Source organism: Brachypodium distachyon, chromosome 1 (genome assembly GCF_000005505.3).
Source record: "Brachypodium distachyon strain Bd21 chromosome 1, Brachypodium_distachyon_v3.0, whole genome shotgun sequence".
Classification (NCBI taxonomy): domain Eukaryota; kingdom Viridiplantae; phylum Streptophyta; class Magnoliopsida; order Poales; family Poaceae; genus Brachypodium; species Brachypodium distachyon.
This window is the reverse complement of record NC_016131.3, coordinates 31,299,606-31,320,945: the sequence shown is the minus strand read 5'-3', so window position 1 is coordinate 31,320,945 and position 21,340 is coordinate 31,299,606.

The following is a 21,340-nucleotide window of genomic DNA, read 5'->3' as shown; positions in this document are numbered from 1 at the left end:
CGGTGGCATGCATTTGCGTGTGAGAACTCACGAAATGGAGATGCCCCCGACGTGGTGTGGAGAGAGGGTTCTTTGTCATGTAACCGATGTCAAAAGTCGATGTAACCAAAGGGCAATAGTGGAGCGGAGCAGATCAGGGATCGGTCTCTGTTACTTACGTGCAGAATTCTCGAATTGCCTGGCAACCGTACAGGTTTCATGGGGGGATCGGCGCAGCGATGCTTTCGGGCTCTGGAGGTTTCTGCGAGAACGGCTTTCTTCGTAGCGGTCGTTCTCGTATCACGCAACTTTCAGTTCAGTCCCAGTGGTCATTGACAGTGCGCCGCGGACTACCGTGTGATCCGAAATCAACGGCCCCAAGCCATACACGAATTCCACGTGAGATACTCAGATACGTACACTCAGGACTTTGTTGTCACGAGATTAGTGAGGAGATCACGATTGATAATCCGCGCTTATATTAAATCCGTGTTACGCAAATTGGGATAATCGAATTGTCTTGAGAGACCCCGCATGCAACGAGTTGGGGCTCCAAGTTGGCTACGGAACTCGAATAGACATGGGGGCCGGGCATGGCAATTATTGGAGAATATCTCGGCTCTTGGCATCAATCCCGTATCAACAACACTTGCATTTGCAGAGCCAGATTCCCCTGTTCACCCGGAAACAGCATCGTCGGGCCTTATCTCTTCTCCGGGGGCAAAAGGGCTTAACTCCAGACATGCATGCACGGACTCTCGCGCCGGTGATTAGCTTAGCTAGCTTGCATGCCTCCCCTGGGACCAACACTGCAAAAAGAAAATCATACAACAACAGTGTACGATTGGACCAATAAGCCGTGGATCCGTCCACTCTTTGAGATCTTCCCTTCTTTTCCCCAGGCACGTGCGCCATGCCAGCCTACATATTCTCAGTCGAGTCAACGTGGAAAGACTTGTCATGTCCTCACCAGTACTAAAAACAGCCAGAAGTATTTAGAAGCGGACGATCAGTTTGACCGATCAGACGGGCATGATGGACCGTACGAAAACCGTAGGACCGATCTTCACCTTCACTTCACCCAAGAATACAGACATCTGTGTACCCAGCGGCCAGCTCGATCTTTCTTCTCACGCAGCAGAGGTTGTCTTTTCATGGCGGCCAAACGACCGAACAATGGAAAAGAAAGAAAGAAAATAGAGTACATACGTGCCACTTTTCACTGTGCGTTTGGATGTCGATATATCGCAAGCAACTTGATCGAAGCTAGCCGGCGTGTCCAATCCATGTATGGCCGGGGTTGGGTCTCCTTATCCCAGCCGGCAACTACAACAACTCGCTATAGCTAGCTCCTGATCTCTCGCGTGACTCATCGCGCACTAAGCAGCGTTGCCCGCGCCGTCTTTTCGGGTGATAAACCTTGATGAGAGCCTCTAAAGGTGAAAAAGGGGATTAGCCAGCGAGCATATGCTTTGCTTATCTCGGTGGGCAAGTTGATCACTTCCGCTGCTTGGTTTTCAGTCGATATCAGGATCGATCGAGGATTCCGCTGCGACCGGCCCATGGATGGATCACTGGGGGATCTGCACACCCTTTTCCTGCCGATCTCGACTGGGTATTAGGTATGTTGGGCGCACTAATGCACTAGGCCTTTTTGCAAGTGTGCTAAGTGAGGATGATTAATTAGAGTGATGTGTGTGTGGACGTACATCAGCTGCTACGTGCGCATTCTTGGGTGCCGCGTTAGTGGGAGTGCCTGACTTGATCGATCTTCCTTTTTTTATTCGGCAAACTTAACGCAAGGTATGTTTTGTCGTGATATATATAAAGGAGCTTTAATTACCTTGTTCATTTCGCAAAATTGTTCTGTCTATTCGAGACCCGCGTAAAATGTCTTGCCCCGCGCTACGCAGAAACTTGGGACAATTTCCCTGTTCAGAATGGGGAGCATGCATGCATCATTTTGCAACACGCGCGAGGTTCACCTGGAGGAGATTTGGCGACGGTCGCCGGCGGAAGAGCCAAAGCACACGCAGCTGCAGCTGCTGCCGGCTGACCAGACTGTTGCCATTTGCCGAAAGCGAACGTCCTAAAACATGCTACGTACTGGTAGCACGTTTTTTTCTTTCTTTTTTCTTTTGAGAGAAAGCGTACGGGTAGCACGTCGTTACCTCGATCCCTGATGCCGGCCTTTAGGACCGCTGGGCCCAATGGGCTGCGTGAACCCTATTTGGTGGCTGACAGACAAGCAGCCCGCCAAGTTGGGTCGGCGCAACTAGCTTCGGTACTTTCCTTTTGTATTTCCCATTTTTTCTATTTTAAATAATATTATTTCACTTTAAAAAATTGTGTTTCTTCTTTCTTTGCGAGAAATACAGACTTCGTTATGATGTACGTACATGAATTTTTCTTTTGAAGTACATGAACATTTCTTTTCAAGGTCATCAACATTTTTTTTGTGAAATACATGAATATTTCTTATTCATGAACATTTCACATGAACTTCTTTGAAATGCATGCATTCTGTTTTGAAATTCATGAATATTTATTTTAAAACACATGTACATTTTTGTGGAATACGTGATTGCTTCTTTGAAAGCAGATAAACAAATAAAATAATTTCTTACCATATTTTAGTTTGTTTGAGTTATATAGGAAAATCGTGCCAAATGGGCGGCGCAAGTAGTGGTCAGCCCATTCAAAATCCTTTAGGCGGCATACCATTTAGGGGCTTTGGAGAGGAGATCGATCCGTTTGTCCCACACCGACCAATTGACCTAGCAAAAGCCGGAATAACAGTAAGACCTAATTATTTTTCTCTTGCTGCGCCTCGTCTTGCGGACTTCTTACTCAAGATTATTTATGGGTGAGCAAAGCCTCCCTGCCTAAGACCCTTTTCCTTTTGAAAGCCCCTCAAACTATTTGGTCTCCCGTGATAAAATAAATATTTAATTTTATTAACATTCGCGTGCATGTTCAATAAAAAAAGTTCAAGATGGATTTGGATGACAAATCATCGTGGTGATTTTGCACACATGGAAGTCCTATTGGAAAACAAAACGCATTTGGCAAAATTTAGGAGTTTATATATTGAAATTCAGATTTCTTTAGGACAAAAAAAATAAAAGGTGGTCAATCAGGAAAAAACCGGAGGAAAGAATTGAAATGGGCATGAAATATCCCGGAGCTTTTGGAACCAGAAAAATAAATTCAGAATTATGTACCACTCGGATGTGCGGTACATGCTAGACATCAGATCCAAACACCCTTGAAAATCTGTTTTTTGTTCCTTTAAAGCAAAAGAGGCTGATGAACTGCAATTTCTAACTAGTTTCGGACTTGAGTTTTGTTTGTAGAACCTTGTAATCGCTAGCTGGCGATGCTTTGGCAATTTTGTCAAGTTTTTTAACTCCTTAACTAATGAGAAGAAGATTTTTATTTTGCCTTTGTTTCATAAAGAAAGAAAAATAGTACTCGTGTGAAGTTTTGTTGTCTAATCCATATTATAAATTCTAGGCAATGATCTTTCCTCGAGCATAATTTCATGGAATATTGAGCTACATGATTATCACCAACAAGCTAGTATGTGATGTAACTTCCAGATTGTGATGAACTTGAGCTTTGCAACTAAAACAAAAGGTTAAAATACATGATTATGTTAGAACATGCTGCACTGCCCTATCTCTTTGGGCCTCTCGTATGTGAAGACCGGCCTTGTACGTGCACACCGAGCGTCATTGACTGGTATGTCAAGTCATCTTATAAAACCGAAGTCACCCTCAATGGCGCCGACATTGCACAATTACTTTCTTACTTACTGCAAACTATGCACCGACAACATGTAAGAAACTGATTCACAACAGGTGATAATCAACTGGTTTATGTATAACATATATTTGGTTTACTCCAATGCCCCGCTGGAGACATGCATGCTTCCTTGCAAGACGATCTGTACAATTGCTGATTTCTCACCACTTTTTTTTAGGAAATGATTTCTCACCACTTACAAGATGCATGTGTTTCTAGCTCCGCTATTTATATTGGAACATTGAGTATTGCGCTTGACAGCCAAGATCATCCGTCTTATGCCATGTTATCATTCATGCATAATGAACTTTTATAGTTACCTCCGAGCATTTCACCAAGCGGTGAAGAAACTTGTGGTTACATTCAAAATGCATGAGTGCCTCTTCTTAGATACGATGCTAACCTGGGTGCAACATAGTTTTCTCTCATGTTGATGGTACCAGTGGCGGATCCACATACAAGTAAGAGGGTTCAGATGAACCCACAAAAATATAGTATCTGAAAACACCCTTATATTTATCAAATATTTGCAAAAAAAAAGTACTCAGAGCACAATATTTTAGATATTTTTAAGGCATTGCACCCATAGATTTTTTTTTTCTTTGGGTCCGCCAATGGGTGGTACCTAGTTTTGCCGGAATAACGACTGAGTACGATGGTGGCTGTAGTATCCAGAAAGGGATGAACTACCACAGACCCATATGTTCTGAAATTGGGATTATTATTATTTTGAGAGGAAAGACAATAGATCAATGATCTATGATAAATATATTAATGAAAATGTATGTTACAAATATACAAGATAACAAGAGTTGTTATCTGAAAAAATTAATCCAATCCCTAAAACTGGCATAGGTCTTTCTTTTGGTTCGGTGGAAAACAAGATTCATTTCATCTTTGAAATGTCTTCTGCATCTAAAGAGAAATGCATGGGTCAAGCGGATGCCTTTGCAATCTATTGCTTCGTTATTGGGATGTAAATCATAACGTCATGAAAGTAGACTATGTAGCTTTGTTTCTTTTTTCCATATAGTTAGAAGGCCAGGTTTTACAATTAGAAGATAACAGAACAAAAGAATCAGAATTCACCCTCCATACACGTAATTTCAGATAGACTTGCTGTCCTTGGCGCACAAGAACACACGCAAGACCTAAATTAGAAGTTTCGGAACAACTAAAAGAAGGAACAAGTTCCATTGATACACATAAGGTACCAAGGACCACCGAAATGTCATTTTCGACCCATCAAATATCATGACGTTTAAGAGCTTTTTTGACAAAGTGTCCTCTTCTTTAGTCAAATGCCTTCTATGTTGTTCAAAATACTCAACCGCCAAACCATATCTTTCCAAAACTAACAGATATGCCATTTAAGACGAGTATTTAAAAATGATAAAGCATAACCTGCAATCGCGGAGCGTAGTAGATTGAATTAACTTCTTTCCAAAACTAAATGTATCTCTCCCGTTCAAAATACTCAACCGCCATACCACATCACAGATCTACTTGGCACGGCACTTGCAGAAAATTATCTGCTTTATTTGGCTTACTCCAGTATTCCATTACGAACTTTACACCCAACCATTACTACAGGAATAATCATCGACGACTAAGAATTCAAAAATTAAAAAGCGTCTGAGAGAGCTTTGGAGAACTTTGAATAGGATATGGACCGGCAAACCATGGTTCATATATTTATAGCGTCTCTAATTTGTACGCAGTCATGTGTATTCCTCATCGAGTTTTCGCCCCTGTTTCATTTTCAAATCACCCTTTGGTGCCCCAAACCAACTTTTGCTGAAGATCGAGAGCGGGCAAAACTGTGTGATAATTCATACAATTCTCTCTCGGTTGTTCCAACTGTCTCAAGAGGACGACGTTGATGAGGTAATGCAGGGGCTGCTCGTATAATAACTTCAACGATCTTCTGAGACCCAGCCATGAAGTGGCGGAACCACGGTGATCAGGAATAGGGTTGTGCTTTTATGTACGCTTGATACATTTCAGCTCACCTGTGACCTGACCAGTGCACCTGAAGTATCCCACATTATAGCAAGAGTACGAATATGCACCACTATGCAGAAAATAAATAAATTCTTACAGTTACATGAGCTAATCCAACAGATCTCAACCCAGGGTATGACAGACTCGCTAAGAAATAGTTATTTCTCGGTCGCCTAAGAAATAGCAAAAACCGTTTTACCTTTTACTTTCACTTTTGTGACACAATTTACTCAATTTAACAGAAAACAAAGGGAAATGCAATTGTGAGTTTGTGACACTATTTATCCTATCTAGTAGTATTGGTTTTTCGTTCTCCATGAATTATGACAGATCGGACCCACTTGTAGGGCCTAGTTGGCTTTCTCTCCAAAGTTTTGTTCGCTCACCAAAACTCTCTCCTCTTAATTCTCTTCAATGATCCTTTGCCTCCGTATTAGTAGCACGCATTCCATTACGCTAAACCCATCATTCTCCAGCCCCAGAGCACTTCAATTCAAGAGCTTGTTCCCTGAATTCAAATATACATATAAAAACTAGATGGAGTAATTAGTGTCACAAATGTGGTCAAATGAAGTAACATTGTAGAAATTCTATTAAATGTGATAGACAGTGTCCGAAAAGTGAAAGTACTACCTCCGTCCAACAATAAGTGGCGTATTAGCTTTTCTTTGACCAATGCTTTGACCACAAATTACTCTATTAATATATGATTATATGTCATAGATTCATATTCATTATATTTCTACTCAAGGATATTTCACTAGTACAAAACAGACTATCAGTGTCGTGCGAAATTGCCTATCAGTGGCGTGCAGGCCGCACGCCACAGACTTCTGGCCACTGATAGGTGAGCTATCAGTGGCGGGTGAAATACACGCCACTGGTAGGGAGACCTATCAGTGTCGGGTTTTCTTGACCGACACTGATCGGCGCTACGGCCTGACAGAGATAGATTCCCGGCCGAGCCGCGCGACAGGCCTAGATGGTCTATCAGTGGCGGGTGCAGTGTAAGTATTAGTGGCGGTCAATGCCCGACACTGAAGATTTACGGCACTGAAAAAAATTGTTTAATTTATTTAATTCCCAGGTTAATATACACAGCAATATACCAGAATTATACACAGAAATATACACAGAAATCACACAGTTCATTCCAGAGCATATATATATCACAACAGCATCCATATGCATAATAAAAACCTTCATGCATCACTACATTATTAAGTTTAGAGGCAACAAAAGCAAATCATCATATTACATGAATGGATTACAAAGTTTAAGCAGGATATGACCGAACAACCGGTCCTGCGTAGAAATCGCCCACGTCATCAATCACCTTCCTGTTGATTACCTTGGCCATGTTCCTTTGAATGTTGTAGACAAGCCAACCTGCATCGTGTATATCCCGCATCTCCTCATTCCATTTCTTGTGCAGCTCCTTCAATGACGTCCTCCATGCGGGCTTGAAGTTAGTGATTCAATTCTCGATGTGGTGGGCGCAGTAGTAGCCGCAGTACACGGTGCCTCGAGGCTGTTGCAGGCAGCGGAACCTATAATTGTGTTGGAGCCTAGGCCTGCCATAGGTAGGAAACCCGTCTTTCTTTGCTGAATCCCAAGCCGAATCGATCAGATTTCTGATGGGTCCCCAATGGCGTTGTGGTTCTTCTTTGCCTTTTCGGAGTGAATCGAAGTATGTGACCGTGCCCCACGGTACACAAATGATTATTAGGACCCAATGTTCCCTGTTTTGAAAAGAAACAAATAGTTATAGGCAAGGATAACAATGTAGTGGATCAACAAATAGATATATGTTATTAAATAAACTTACTCCAAATGGTAGGTTAAAAGGATGAAGTCGCGGTCTTGGTATTTGAGCATTGCTTGCTGAAGGTACAATTGCGACATATCTCTTGAAACATCTTTATGCTCTCCAGGACCCATCATTTGGTGGGAAAATGGTAATGGGTCGAGTACGACCACATCATGCTTCTTTATCCGCATGGCCTCCCTTATGTAGTACACACACCACAGCCTTAGCATGCTGTCATCAAGCTTCTGGCGGTTGAAAAGGTGAAACATATCCACGAAATCCCGTGCGGAGGTGAAGGAACCTTTCTGCATGCCCCCGTCTACTGGGTTAAAGAAGCCATAGTCCTCTGGCACTAGAACGTTTAGTTGCTGGGCATGCTGTGCAGAACCCCTCGATTGGCTCATATAAAACTCGTGAAGTTGTTGCATCTCTCGTGGCAAGCCACGAAGGTTATTGGGCCCTACGATCGGTCGTCCAGGGTAGTAAATAAGATATTTGTCCCCCATTCTACTCACGAGATAGGATCCATCATCCAATCTGGACCCATATTGAGGGAAGCGGTTCAAGCTTGAAATATCAGGGCTTGTTTCCCAATTCTCATCGACTTCTGGCACATGAAATGGATCCTTGCCCTTCTCCTCGGTGTCCTTTCTGCAGCCCTTTCCCCTACTCCCTCTCTTTGTGTTGCCTCGCCTACTTTTGAAAACTTTCATCTCCTCATCTTTGTAGACCTGGGGGATCTTGCGGCCAAACGCTGACTCTGCGGCCCCCGACAGTGATTCCATCTGAGGTGGAGGGAGGCTTGGTTGCCTAGTGGGTAGGCGTGCTCTCTCATATGGCGGCGACACTTGAGTGTTTTTTGCGCCATCAACGTCAGTAGGGCACGAGTTTAATTCAGGGTATTGGGAATCCGAGGGGTCAACAGGGGACGGCATACCTGGGGAGTAGCCAAGAGGCGATGAAGAAGGAGCTCGCTTGTTTGAAAGAGCTGGAGACACACCTTTTCTCGCTGATGGAGATGGAGTAGGAGAAAGCATGCTCTGTGTCGCTACCAACCTCCTAGGCCATGCAATGAAGTTGCTCTCGCATGCGCCTAGAGTATCCATGTCTTCCTTTGAAGGATAAGGGACTATGTAGTGAACATGTTGCTCGACGACGGAGTTTACCTGCACCTTCACATGGTCATCAGGCATGACTCTTCCATGCAAAAGCGCCGGTGTTTGTCTGGGCATCAAGATGCCGTGTGCGCCCACCTCAAACGTGCCATCCTTGTCCACAAGAATCCGGCAAGGGATGCCATCCTGAGCGTAACAATGTAACATTGTGTGAAAGCATGTTGAGCAATGAAAGGAGTGAAGTAGGTAAGGCAAAGATGCTTACCGTGATGTTGTCGCTTGGACCCGGATTAGGTATTGGAACTTCAGTAGTGGCAGACCCGGAAGCAACGCTACTGCTCCTCGGCAGACGCTGCAGACCCCGACTGCGCGTGGGGAGACCTTGAAGCAATAGACCCTGAATGCCTTGCGCACCAGACTTTTGCAGCACCACATTAATGTCCACGCCACTTTCGTGTAAGCCATTGAGTAGCACAGAGAGAGCTTTCGCTGCGCCAACTGCTTCGGCCTCCTTCGCCCTTTCGAGTATTTCATCGTTGTCGCACACTTCCTTTTTCGGCACTTGGAATCATCCTTGCCGAAAAATTTCTTCCATGGTGCACCTTCTCCCTCCCCTAGTATACGGCTTGTATGCTCGGGCCTGTTTAAGCTATAGGTCCGAGTCGACTCCCACCTCTTGCTATGGACCGAGTAGTTGGAGCCATCTGACATCTCCTTCTCCTTCCTCTTCTTGTAATTAATAGCTCGGTCCTGTAATAGTAAGACAAAGGTAAAGTGAGTATTGACGGTGTTATAGGAAGCTACACTATAACATGAGCACTTGTAATCATTGCCTTACCCAAACTTCTTGGAGGTCCTCTTGCATATCCTCTTGCCCCGCCCACTGTTCCTTTCTCATATGCACTCACATGAAATCTTCGGTGCGTTGATGCTTAAGCTTACCTTTCAAAGGAGGCACTATGCCATCTTTGGCCATCTGGGCATCCTCCTTGTCCCAAACCTTCTTCTTGCTCTCTTTCCCACGACTTCTGAGATGGTGGTTGTGCTTCTTCTTCTTGCGCATCTCAATATATTTCTCTTGCCTCGCAATAAAGTCGGGGTCCTTTGCTTCCTTCCTGAAAGATGCCCAATCTTTTGGGGTAATGGAAGGCCATTTTTCCTTAACCTTCTCAATGGGAACATCGAGCTGATGCTTTCTTGCAGTGGATTGCCAGTTACTTATGCCCGTACGCATTCCTTGGTTGGCGGCTCTATGAACTTCTTTGACATGCTCGGGCTTAACCTTGAACCTGGCCTAGACATCCGTGAAGCAAAGTTCTTTTGTCATCTTAGGAACGGTGGTCCACTTGTGAACTATACGGCAATTTCGCCGGACAATGGCTCCTAGGGTGTTGCTGAAGGTATCAGCTGCCTTTTTAGGACTCTCAGGCCGGCCTCTAGCAGAAATCCTAGTGACGACATAGACATCGTCCTTCAAAATGTGGCTCCCTCGCTTGGTAACCTTCTTTTCCTTACTAGCCGAGGGAGTAGGTTCTACTTCCCCATTGGTGGGTTGCTCTTTGTCACTTGGGTTTGAAGAGCCGACACCATTAAGTGATGAGCCCGAAGAAGAATATCCACTTGAATATGTCTCATTCAGACCTTCTTCAGGTTCCTGGTTGTGATCTTGCGGAGGTGCTTCTTGAACAACTGGTTCTTCAACCATTGGTTCTTCACGGGTTGGTTTTTCACGGGTTTGTTTTTTAGTCCTAGACATTTTGAGTACCTATATCATCAACGTAAACATATATAGTATATGGAAAATTTGGGCATAACTTAGTTGGGAAAATGAAAATATCGGCATGACCTATGCTATAAAACTAGCAATTTAGACTACGGAAATTTATACCTGCATTGGAAAGCCCCCACCCTCAGATTTAATTACCCCCTCGGCACAATGCCGGACCCGCACGATGGCAGGGAACACATTCATATGCAAACACCAAAACTAACCAAGCTTGCACATAATACCAATGAGATAAATTACGCATTGACATGATGAACATCTAAACAATTTACACATTGACATGATGAACATGCAAACACCAAAACTAACCAAGCTTGGACATAACACTGGCATGATGAACATCTAAACAATTTACACATTGACATGATTAACTTCTAACACAGAGGGGGGAGGAGATGGCCGGCGCCAGATTGTATGATTTTCTAAGCCATTTTGTAGTAATTTAATTTTATAAAATTCATTTGACATCAGAAATAGCTCAAATTTGGTATGAAAGCTCAATTTGTCCACTTGAACATACACACAAAACATTGGAAAATAATAATAAAGTTAAGTACAAAATATGTTCAAATTGGGATCTCAGGTTAAAAGGTATACTGGATATTGACTCATAAGAGCCAAAGTTGGATGAATATGTACTTCATTTCATATTTTTCACACCAATTTTTTTGTGTAGTTATATTACTGTAATAATTGTTTCCATGACAATTTTCAGAATATTTTGATCAAAAATGAATTTTATAAATTAATTTTTAATGAAAGTAACCATCAAAATCATACAAATATGTGTTTTTTTTTTGTAATTTTGGATTCATTTTTTGGTTGGGATAGAAACATGCCTAAACTCACACAAAAGTATAGTCCATTCAGTTTTTGGGAGAACAGAGAATTAAATATGAATTTAACAAAACAATCCATCAGATCTATTAGTGGCGGGTTTCATAGTAGAAACCGCCGCTGATAGGTCACCAAATTTGTCCAAAATCCTAAGTCTTGCAGGTCAGCTATCAGTGACGTGCACAACAGAAAATCCGCCACTGATAGGTCACCAAATTTGCCCTAAATCCTGCAGTTCAGCTATCAGTGGTGTGCGCTATAGGTAATCCGCCACTGATAGTGCTCTCTGATCCTGTTAACTTGCTGTTTATAATTGAATAAAGGCTAAACAGAAACTTATAAACTGCATTTGACACAGGACATATAACAAGCATACAAATAGCTTAAAATTCAAATATGGTTCAAATTGAGTTGCTAACACATACATATATGCATGGTTTCTGACAAATACACACATATAGGACATAAAACATAAAGAAATAGAATTCTTTAATCATCTTTCCTACTCTTCTTCTTCACCCTCGTTCGGTACGTCAGTTTCTCACGGTGGGTTTTCCTGACGTATGCTTGTGTAGTTACTTTCTCGTTACCGGTACTTTTCCTCGCCCGTTTCCTCGTCTCGATTGTGCGTTCCGCCTCTTCGTCATCTGCGGCCGTCGTAGGATCATGGAAACCGTCATAGTCTTCTTGCGAAGTAACTCCGTTGAGTCCCACGATGCTTCTCTTCCCTCTCCTTACGACTACACGGCTTTTATTTGACGGATCTTCTATGAAAAATACTTGCTTGCATTGGTTCGCAAATACCCATGGTTCTTGGCTTGCTGGGATTGCTTCGACGTTAACTTGGTCACGAAGGATCTCAGGTGGTAGCATCATGGTTGTGAATCTATGACCATCAGGTTTCACGTTCGTAGCCCATCTCACATGAAAAAGTGGGATCCTGGTGATGGAGTAGCCCATCTCACACGAATGCTTTAGTCTTGGCTTGGCTATCAGTTGCAGTTTCGGAAACCAATACTACACCGCTATTTTGATATTGACTTTTACAATCCTGAGATTTCGTGTAGTATGTGTACCCGTTAATAGCGTAGGCTTGCCATGTGGCGACGTTATAAGCTGGTTCCCACGACAACCTTAGCACAGTCTTTTCGTTTTCATCTACCGGCTCTGTCTCATACCAATACTCCTTTAGCCACTCAGCGAAATGTTTATTGTGCTCTCCGTGGATCCAAATTTGTCCTTTGGTAGGGTTGTTGTTTTGAAGCTCTTGCATGTGCATTTCCTGGTAAGGCCGGACCGCATCAATGTGTTGAAGCACCACCAAATGTGCTCTGTTAAAGTCAGCTGCTCTCCTCTTTGAATGTACTTCGATATACTTCTGCCCCAAAAGTCCTTGGCCAGCTAGCTTGCCCTTGTGCCTTGATTCCAGCACGCCTATTGCTTTCTGATCCGCCAGCCAATCTGTGCAAAACTCGACGCACTCTTTTACCAGGTAGCCTTGGAGGATGCTACCTTCAGGACGCCCTCGGTTATGAACATAGCACTTCAAAACCCCGTTGTATCGTTCGGGCCCATACATGTTGTGCAAAAAATATGGCCCTAGGCACAATATCTCGTCGACGATATGGACCATTAAATGGACCATGACATCGAAGAATGTCGGAGGGAGGACTTCTCAAATTCACACAATATCTGTACCGTCATAGGTTGCAGTAAGAGACAACGCTTCACGGTAATTGAGTTTTGCGAGATCGTGTCAAAAAAGTAACAAAGCTTCATCACCGTCTCTCTTACCCCAGGCTCCATGGCACCCCTGATTGCAACTGGGAGTAACTGCGTGATAATCACATGGCAGTCATGAGACTTCATACCAACTAGCTTGTGACTCTTCATGTCAACGAGCTGCTTGATGTTGGGGGAGTAGTTCGAAGGGACTTTGATGCCTCGAAAGCACTCGCACACTCTATGCAGCTCGTCCTTGCTCAGATTGTAACAAGCAGGATTAAAACGTGTACTCACCATCACGAAACCATTTTTGTCTTCCGGTGACACTTCTTCTTTTGCCCACAGTTCATTCCGTATCTACAAAATTTCCAAGTCTTTCCTTGCGTTCGGTCCGTCTTTCGTCTTGTCAGGGATGTTCATCAGCAATCCCAACACGCTGGCACATACATTTTTCCCGACGTGCATCACATCAATGATGTGTCGGCATCGCAAGTGTGGCCAGTATGGCAGGCCCCAGAATACAGACCTCCTCTTCCACACGGAGGTGTTCGGGCCGTCCTTATCTTTGACATTTTCTGCTTTCCCAGGCCTAACCTTCAGATCCTTGACAATATCATAGATTTCAAAGCCAGACTGTTCCCTAGGTTTACCCTCGTGCTCTTCCTTTCCGTTGAAGCTCTCCTCATCAAGCCTCTACGGGTCTTTAGGGTGCAACCACCGTCGGTGTCCCATGTACACAATTTTGCGTGATGTGGGCAACATCTCCGATATTGTATTCTCCGTGCACTTTGTACATGCCTTGTACCCTTTTCTGCACTGGCATGATGTATTACCGTTTGCTGGGTAGTCATGCACACAAGTCAGCAACGCTTCTCTAAGGGTGAAGTACTCCTTCCTGCGAGCGTCCCAAACCTTTCTACCTGTATTCCAAAGTTCAGCAAGCTCATCCTTCACTAGCTGAAGATAAACATTTAGGTCAGCTCCGGGTTGCTTTGGGCCTTGTATGAGCATACACAGGTGGATGTACTTCTTCTTCATGATTAACCATGGAGGAAGGTTGTACACAAATATGATCACTGGCCATATGTTGTGCGTGCTGCTCATGTTGCCGAATGGATTGATTCCGTCAGTGCTCAGCCCTAGCCTTAGGTTCATGGGATCACTGGCAAAATCTGGGAATTCCGCGTCCAAGGTCCTCCATTGAGCTGCATCGGCTGGGTGTTTGAGGATCCCAGCTTCAGTATTGTCTGTACGGTACTCTCCATTTGGATCGTACATCTTCTCACGTGGATCGTGATAGACCAGTCTCACTGCATCCTTCAAGTTCTGAAACCAATGCTCAAACCGACTACCCATCGGAAGATACCAAACGATCTTCGCCGGCCGACCTTTCCTCTCTTCTTCCTCATCGACTTCATCGTGATTGCCATCTTTCTTCTTGTATGATGAAGTACCACATATTGGGCATTTGTCCTTGTTTTTGTGCGGTCCCGTGTATACAATGCAGTCCAGTGGACATGCATGATATTTCACAACGTCTAATCCGAGCGGGCAGGTAATCTTCTTCGCCTCGTATGTGCTCTAAGGCAATTTGTTGCCCTCTGGAAAGACTGTAGCAAGGTAACTCAACATCTCCGTGAAGCCCTTGTCAGAAAGCGCAGATTTTGCCTTTATCCTAAGAAGTTCAAGTGTCACTTCTAGGACATTATTGTTGATGCCGCCATTGTCAGACACTGGTGTGTTTGTGTCCTCGACTAGCTTCTGGAACTTCTTCTCATCTGTGGCATTGTCGGGGTCCTTCAGTTGATTCTGTAAGTGCACGTCATCTAGCATTTCCCCCATCTGACCACGCGGAGCTTCATCGACCGATGTTTCTTCATCCATGGCATCGTCACCACGATATTCTTCACCACTTTGGTCGAACTCTATGTGTTCTTCTTCAAAGCCACTACCCACTTCTACCGCAACCTCCTCGTGCGAAGTCCAGCAAAAATAACCTTCTACGAATCCATTTGCCATTTCTCAACATCCACTGGCAGGTGCATCACTGTGTTACGACATCTGTCACATGGACAACACATCTTTACATTGCCCCTACTCTTCATATCAGCTACCGCGAAATCATAAAATGTGGCCCATTTCGCAACCCAAGAAGTCGACAATCTCTTCTCATACATCAAACCACGGAGAGACGAGCTAAGAAAACATAGAAGAAATTGAAGCAATTAGTCACAAATTACATCATCGGGTATGAATTGAAATCACATTGCATAGAGTAGGTGGAATGTGGCGGCGTGCTGCCCGGAATTTGACCGGCGTCAGTGTGGGCAGTGGGGAGGGCGTGGGGGCCAAATTAATGGGGATCGAGAGCCTGTACCGCCGCCGCCTGCTGCGGGAGAGAGCTAGAGGGGGAGAGGAAGAAGATGGGACAGAGAGAAGGGCGGGGGCCAGCCGGCCAGCCGGCGCCGCCGCCTGGGGGGCCGAGACAGATCCAGGGGGAGAGAAGGGGGGGCCGGGGAGAGGAAGAAGAGGGGGAGGAAGGAGAAGAGGAGGGCCGGGGGAGGAAGAAGAAGGAGAGGAGGATTACCTGGTGGTGGCCGGCGCCATTCCGCAGCAGCGCTCCGCCGTCGAGGAGGAGGATGGCGGCCGTAGCTGGTCAAGAAGACGCGCAGCGCGCGACCAGCAGCCTCCGCTGGGCCTATTTATATGGCCAACCTATCAGTGGCGGGCAACAAGTAGAAACCGCCACTGATAGTCTACAACCATCAGTGACGTTTTCACGTTTGAAACACGCCACTGATAAACCACCTATCAGTGTCGGTTCAAATCCTCGAACCGCCACTAATAACCACCGCCACTGATACCTGACTATCAGTGGCGGTTTCCCTGCCGACCGCCACTAATGGGTGACCCGTGGGACGAGACATGGACCATCGTCGGTCCATCAGTGGCGTGTTCAGTGTCGTGTCCTTGTCGCCCGACACTGATGGGGGTCGCGTATAGCCTGTTTTGTACTAGTGTTTTCTTATGGTAATAATTTTGATCACATTAGTCGCATATCTATGAAGTAATTTGTGGTCAAAGGGTTGGTCAACCAAACCCTAATATGCCCCATATTGTTGGACGGAGGGAGTAGTGGGTAAAAAAAAGGAATTTACTCTAAATTTTTCTGACAACTGTTTCCTGGCGTATTCCATCCGTATCTAGAAAAACATGGCATTGGAGCTCAATGCTAAGCCCCCAATTCAGTCCACACCTTAGCAAATATGTTTAAGAAATGTTGAAGCTAGCTACATATCCTGATAAACATTATAAAATGAGATACTTAGTTGAGAGAAATGAACTGAATCTTTGATACACTTATTCTATATAGGCATGTTCTCATTTGCACAAACTTATCATTAAAAACCAAAACCTATATTGTGAAAACCAGCAGGTTATTTAGATATCACTCTCCTCACAAGAATAAACAATAAAAAAAAATAAGATGTTGGTTTTTGCCAGTAAAACAACTATGGCAGTAACCTGCCGAAACCGTTTGGTATCAGTTACTAAAGCATATTGAGCGTATGTCCTGCTATGGGACGGAAATTTCACAAAAGCACATTTTTTGGGACAGTCGTCTCACTGAGTCCGAGTTTTTGCTAATTTGTCCGCGGAACCACACATTTTTTGGGAGTCCGTATCAAGTAGCCCAAAAGAGAGGTTTAAGCATGTTTGAGATTATTCCTTACAGGTGAGCTCCACCTGTCAAGTGTCACGTCAGCATAAAACCAACCCGAACCGACATGTTCCTTTTGAGAGAAGTGCACATATTTTCAAACAGGTCGGGTCGGGTTTACGCGGACGTGGCACCTGACAGCTAGGGCACACCTGTAAGGAATCTTGTCAAGCGGGATTAAACCTCTATTTTGCGCTACTTGAGACAGACTGTCTGAAAATATGTGATTCGGCAGACAAGTTAGCAAAAACTGGCGCTCGTGAGATGGTTTTGTGAAATCTTCCGGGATTTTGATTGGTAAAAGGATTGGGGTGGAACATGGAGACCTAGGATGTAGAAGATCCTAACATGAGCGATTCGGCGACCGTCGCAAAAACTGTTATTTTGTGAAATTTACTCCTATTATTTTCAACACAACCTAAGCTCTTCCTTCTTTACCAATGGAATAAATTGAAGGAAGTATCTGGATATCAAATCTTACACAAAAATACTTATGGGCAAGATTAGTAGACCGGGCATAAGGCAACACCTACAAAACAATTGTAATAGCTCAGGATATACATGATATCAAAATACATTTATATTGTGCACAAAGTTGAAAATCCACCCACATTCCATATAACATGATAAAATTCTCCTGCTTATGAAATGAAAAGCAGCTGCGTTTCGTCAAAAAAAAAGGGGGACTTCAGACGTCATGAACGCCAAATACAATGCCGTCAGAACGGTCAGATAGAGAAGCTAGATCTGAAGGTTCTTGCATGGGGTCTCTCTGACTCCGTGTAAGAAGCAAATGATGGAATTCATGTCACTCTGTTAACACATGAATAATCCAATATTGCGTGCAAATATTTGTGAAAAAAGAAAAGGTGATAATTAAGGACTCGACAATCCGCAAGCCTATGTATTGTGTGTCGTTATAATTTTCGCAATCAATATACTAGGTATGGAGTACCGTTACAGACTTACAGTGTCCAACTGAGAATCTGAGATGTTGATGTTATAATAGTTGCTATTAAAAATCTAACCAAACAATACCAAGATATATAATGAGGTATACTGACTACTTGCCAACTCGCACGCCGTATTTTCAGTCCTTTCTTGTTCCTCCGGTCCTGTGGTTCTTGATGTCCGCCAGCTACCTGGAAGAGTGTCCGCCCCTGCAGTCAAATCCCATGAATCTTCTTCAGCTTGAAGATGGGCGAAAACATATTTGCCCGTCTGCTTGCCACCCCACTTACAGAAATGTATCTGGTTTATTTGGCTTACTCCAGTATCCCATGACGAACTTTACACCCAAACATTATTACATGAATAATCTCCTTGACGACTACGAATTTGAAAAGTAAAAGCGTCCAAGAGAGCTTTGGATACGAATATGGACTGGCAAACCATGGTTCATATATATAGCGCCTCTAATTTGTAAAGAGTCATGCGTACTCCTCATCGAGTTTTCGCCCATGTTTCATGCACAAATCACCCTTGGGCCTTGGTGCCCCAAGCCAACTTTTGCAGAAGATGGAGAGCCGCAAAAACTGTGTGACAATTCATACGATTTTCTCTCGATTGTCCCAAATTCCGAGTCTTACCAAGTTTCGGACTCGGCAGCCCAAATCACCGAACGGTACCATGAATCCGTAGCAGGCGAAGCATCGATCGATAAAAGCACATGCCGTCTACGCTTGACTGCAGAAGTGCAGAGTGCTGAGCCTGACAGAAGAACGAATTGAACTCGATCGATCGCGGATTCAATCGAAGCATATATGGGGCGCAGGACGAAGAAGCTCCTCGCGTTGCTCACGCTCGCCGTAGTAGTACTGCTGCTGCTGTCTCTGTGCAGTAGTACCGCTCTCGGCGGCGGCAGGGGGCGCCGGAGCTACCGGCTGCTTCGGCCGCGGTTTCACTACGAGTCCGGGTACCTCTACATCGCCGACGCTTACATGGGGCCGATGAGGGTCGGGCCAGGCGGGTACCTCCACATGAGGCGACAGTGCTCGCCGTGGGAGCTCACGGTTTGCCCCTTGGCTTCACGGATGGAGCTGTCGTTGATCAGGTGATCCATCCATCATCAGGGCCGGCGTCGTGTGTACTTCGGTTCCCTCTCGCGCGGTTAACATTGCCACACCAATTGAATCATGTCGAGAATCTCCATGTTCGCTTGACGCAACTTCCCAAATGTTATCCGTGATAGTTCGAGAAAAGCGGCCCACACGAATTGTGAAAAGGAAGGCTTCCTTAAAAACATGAAGAGAAAGGAAAGACCACCCTAATCTTGCTTCTCTCACTCACAATTCACAAACAAGTGACCGGTGAAAATGGTTCTTGCATGCTTTTTGTATGTAGAACAACATAGCTAAAACTCTCACCTCTGCATAAAAGGGGTCAACCTAAGTGATAAACCATTCATTTTCCTTCCGCGGTTAGTAGCTACCATGGTCATTATGGAGGCATGGAGTCATGTAAACTTCTAGGTTGTAGAGCTCTAAATCATAGGGACTCTTCAGTGAGATATTGGAGTGAACCAAATTGTCACCGACAAAAAAGAAAAGAGAGAAGCCAATCACAACAATGCTTGTAGAAGCCTAGCATATGAGTGGATATGATATATGCATATCCAATGAGTTCACGGACCTGGCTGCTGCTCATAAACAGGCTCGTGCAATGCTTCAATAGAAACAATTCCACCTCCCTTCATATGACGGCATTCTTTGTGGATCTATGCTCTTAGAAATAGGAGACTGCCTGTTGTTCCAATGCGCGTTTGCCAAAGCCTGTTGGTCCTACCTATGCCCCATCTTCTTTGCCAAACATAACGTGCATGAAAATGTCTCATCTGAAGGCAATTGAAGGTTCCGTTCCACTTGGAAATTATTTTCATTGCTGCGTGGAGTATCTGGAAAACCAGGGATGACTTCATATTGAACCAACGTCAGCCTAGCCTCTACAGATGCAGAAAACTTTTCACAGAGGAATTGAATTTAGTTTTCCATAGATCCAACAGAAAGAAATATGCTTACTTTGGAGCATGAATTACTTCCTTAAGATAGTACTCTAGATGATAACTAAGTCTTGATTTATCATGATGGTTTGTCAATCTTTGCGGCACCTTAGTACAAATTGCATGTTTAGCACTTGTTTTCTTGACGTGAGTTGACCAAGTAGTGTATGCCGAACTACCGATCAATGCTCCAGCAGGTAATTATACTTCTGCATTATACTCTATATAGCAGCACGCACGTGCCTACTTCTCTGACATTTTCGTTGCTTCATTTGAGTATTGATCAGTCAGACACTTCCTTGTTCTTAGTTTGCAATCTAGCAATTTGTTGTACCATTAGGCGTACAAGGCGGAGCACTTTCACGGTTAATTGATACCCTGACCTATTTTAAAACTATAACACCAGACTCAAGAAATTTGTACACATTGTTCTAAAAAAAGGCAAATTTTTAAACAGAAGATGTTTAGTTGAATTATAGAGATAATTCCATATTTGCCACTAAAATTTTGTCCATATGTCCAAATGCCACTCAAAATTTTCTTGTTCCAAATTTGCCACTGAAATTGTGCATGCTGTACAAATATGCCACTGCCGTTAGTTGACCGCCAGTTAACCGCTAGTTGACCGTTAAGAAAGGGATGAAAAGACAATTTTGCTCGTGCGCAGTATGTTGATTTCTTTTACAACAAAGTGCTCATATTAGAGAACTTATATTTCTAGATTTTTAAGATGTCTGTAACACAATATTTCGAAGTAAGTTTCAGTAAAAAATTGAAATGGGTAATAATGATTATGGCATGAAAAATTAAAATACTACCTAGAGGCAAAATCTGAAAATATAAATTTCTAAAATGAGTACTTTGTTTTAAAGTAAATCAATATACTCTCTTCTTTCCAAATTAAATGTCATTTTTGTTTCTTATATTATTCCAATTTTTTTTGTCGTATTAGAGGTTTAATTGCCGTGTGGCAAGTTTCTGTTGCAGCATGACATCGATTAGTAAAGCAATCAATCAATGCAGCGCATGCAGTGGCCAAATATTGCCTGCATGCGCGTTGTTCATGCGCGTAATTAATAACTGCTCCAGCCTGTTTTGATGCCTGCGATGCTCCTTGTATTAGAGAAAAATCTAAGACGACCTTTAAACTGGAACGGAGCGAGTACTTCTAATGGGCAAATTTGTCTTTTTTGCAAAAAACCAAAATTGTCTTTTTATGTCTTACTTAACGGTCAACTCACGGTAGTGGCATATTTGTATCTCATGCAAAATTTCAGTGACAAATTAGTACAAATCAATTTTAAGTGGCGTTTGAGCCTATGGACAAATTTGGAGTGACAAATACGAAATTCTCTCTGAATTAATGGCTGTACTATGGGAAATATGAGGAAGAAAATCCTAAACGACCCCTATCCAAGTATCCACGCAATCCTATGCTGGACCCAACTCCCCGTCGTTTGATCTTTCCATCAGCGGCAAAAGATCAACGGCAAAAGAAAATCAAAACTGTTGATGCTCAGTGATGCATCCCAGATCCAACGGCCGGTGACTGGGTCCA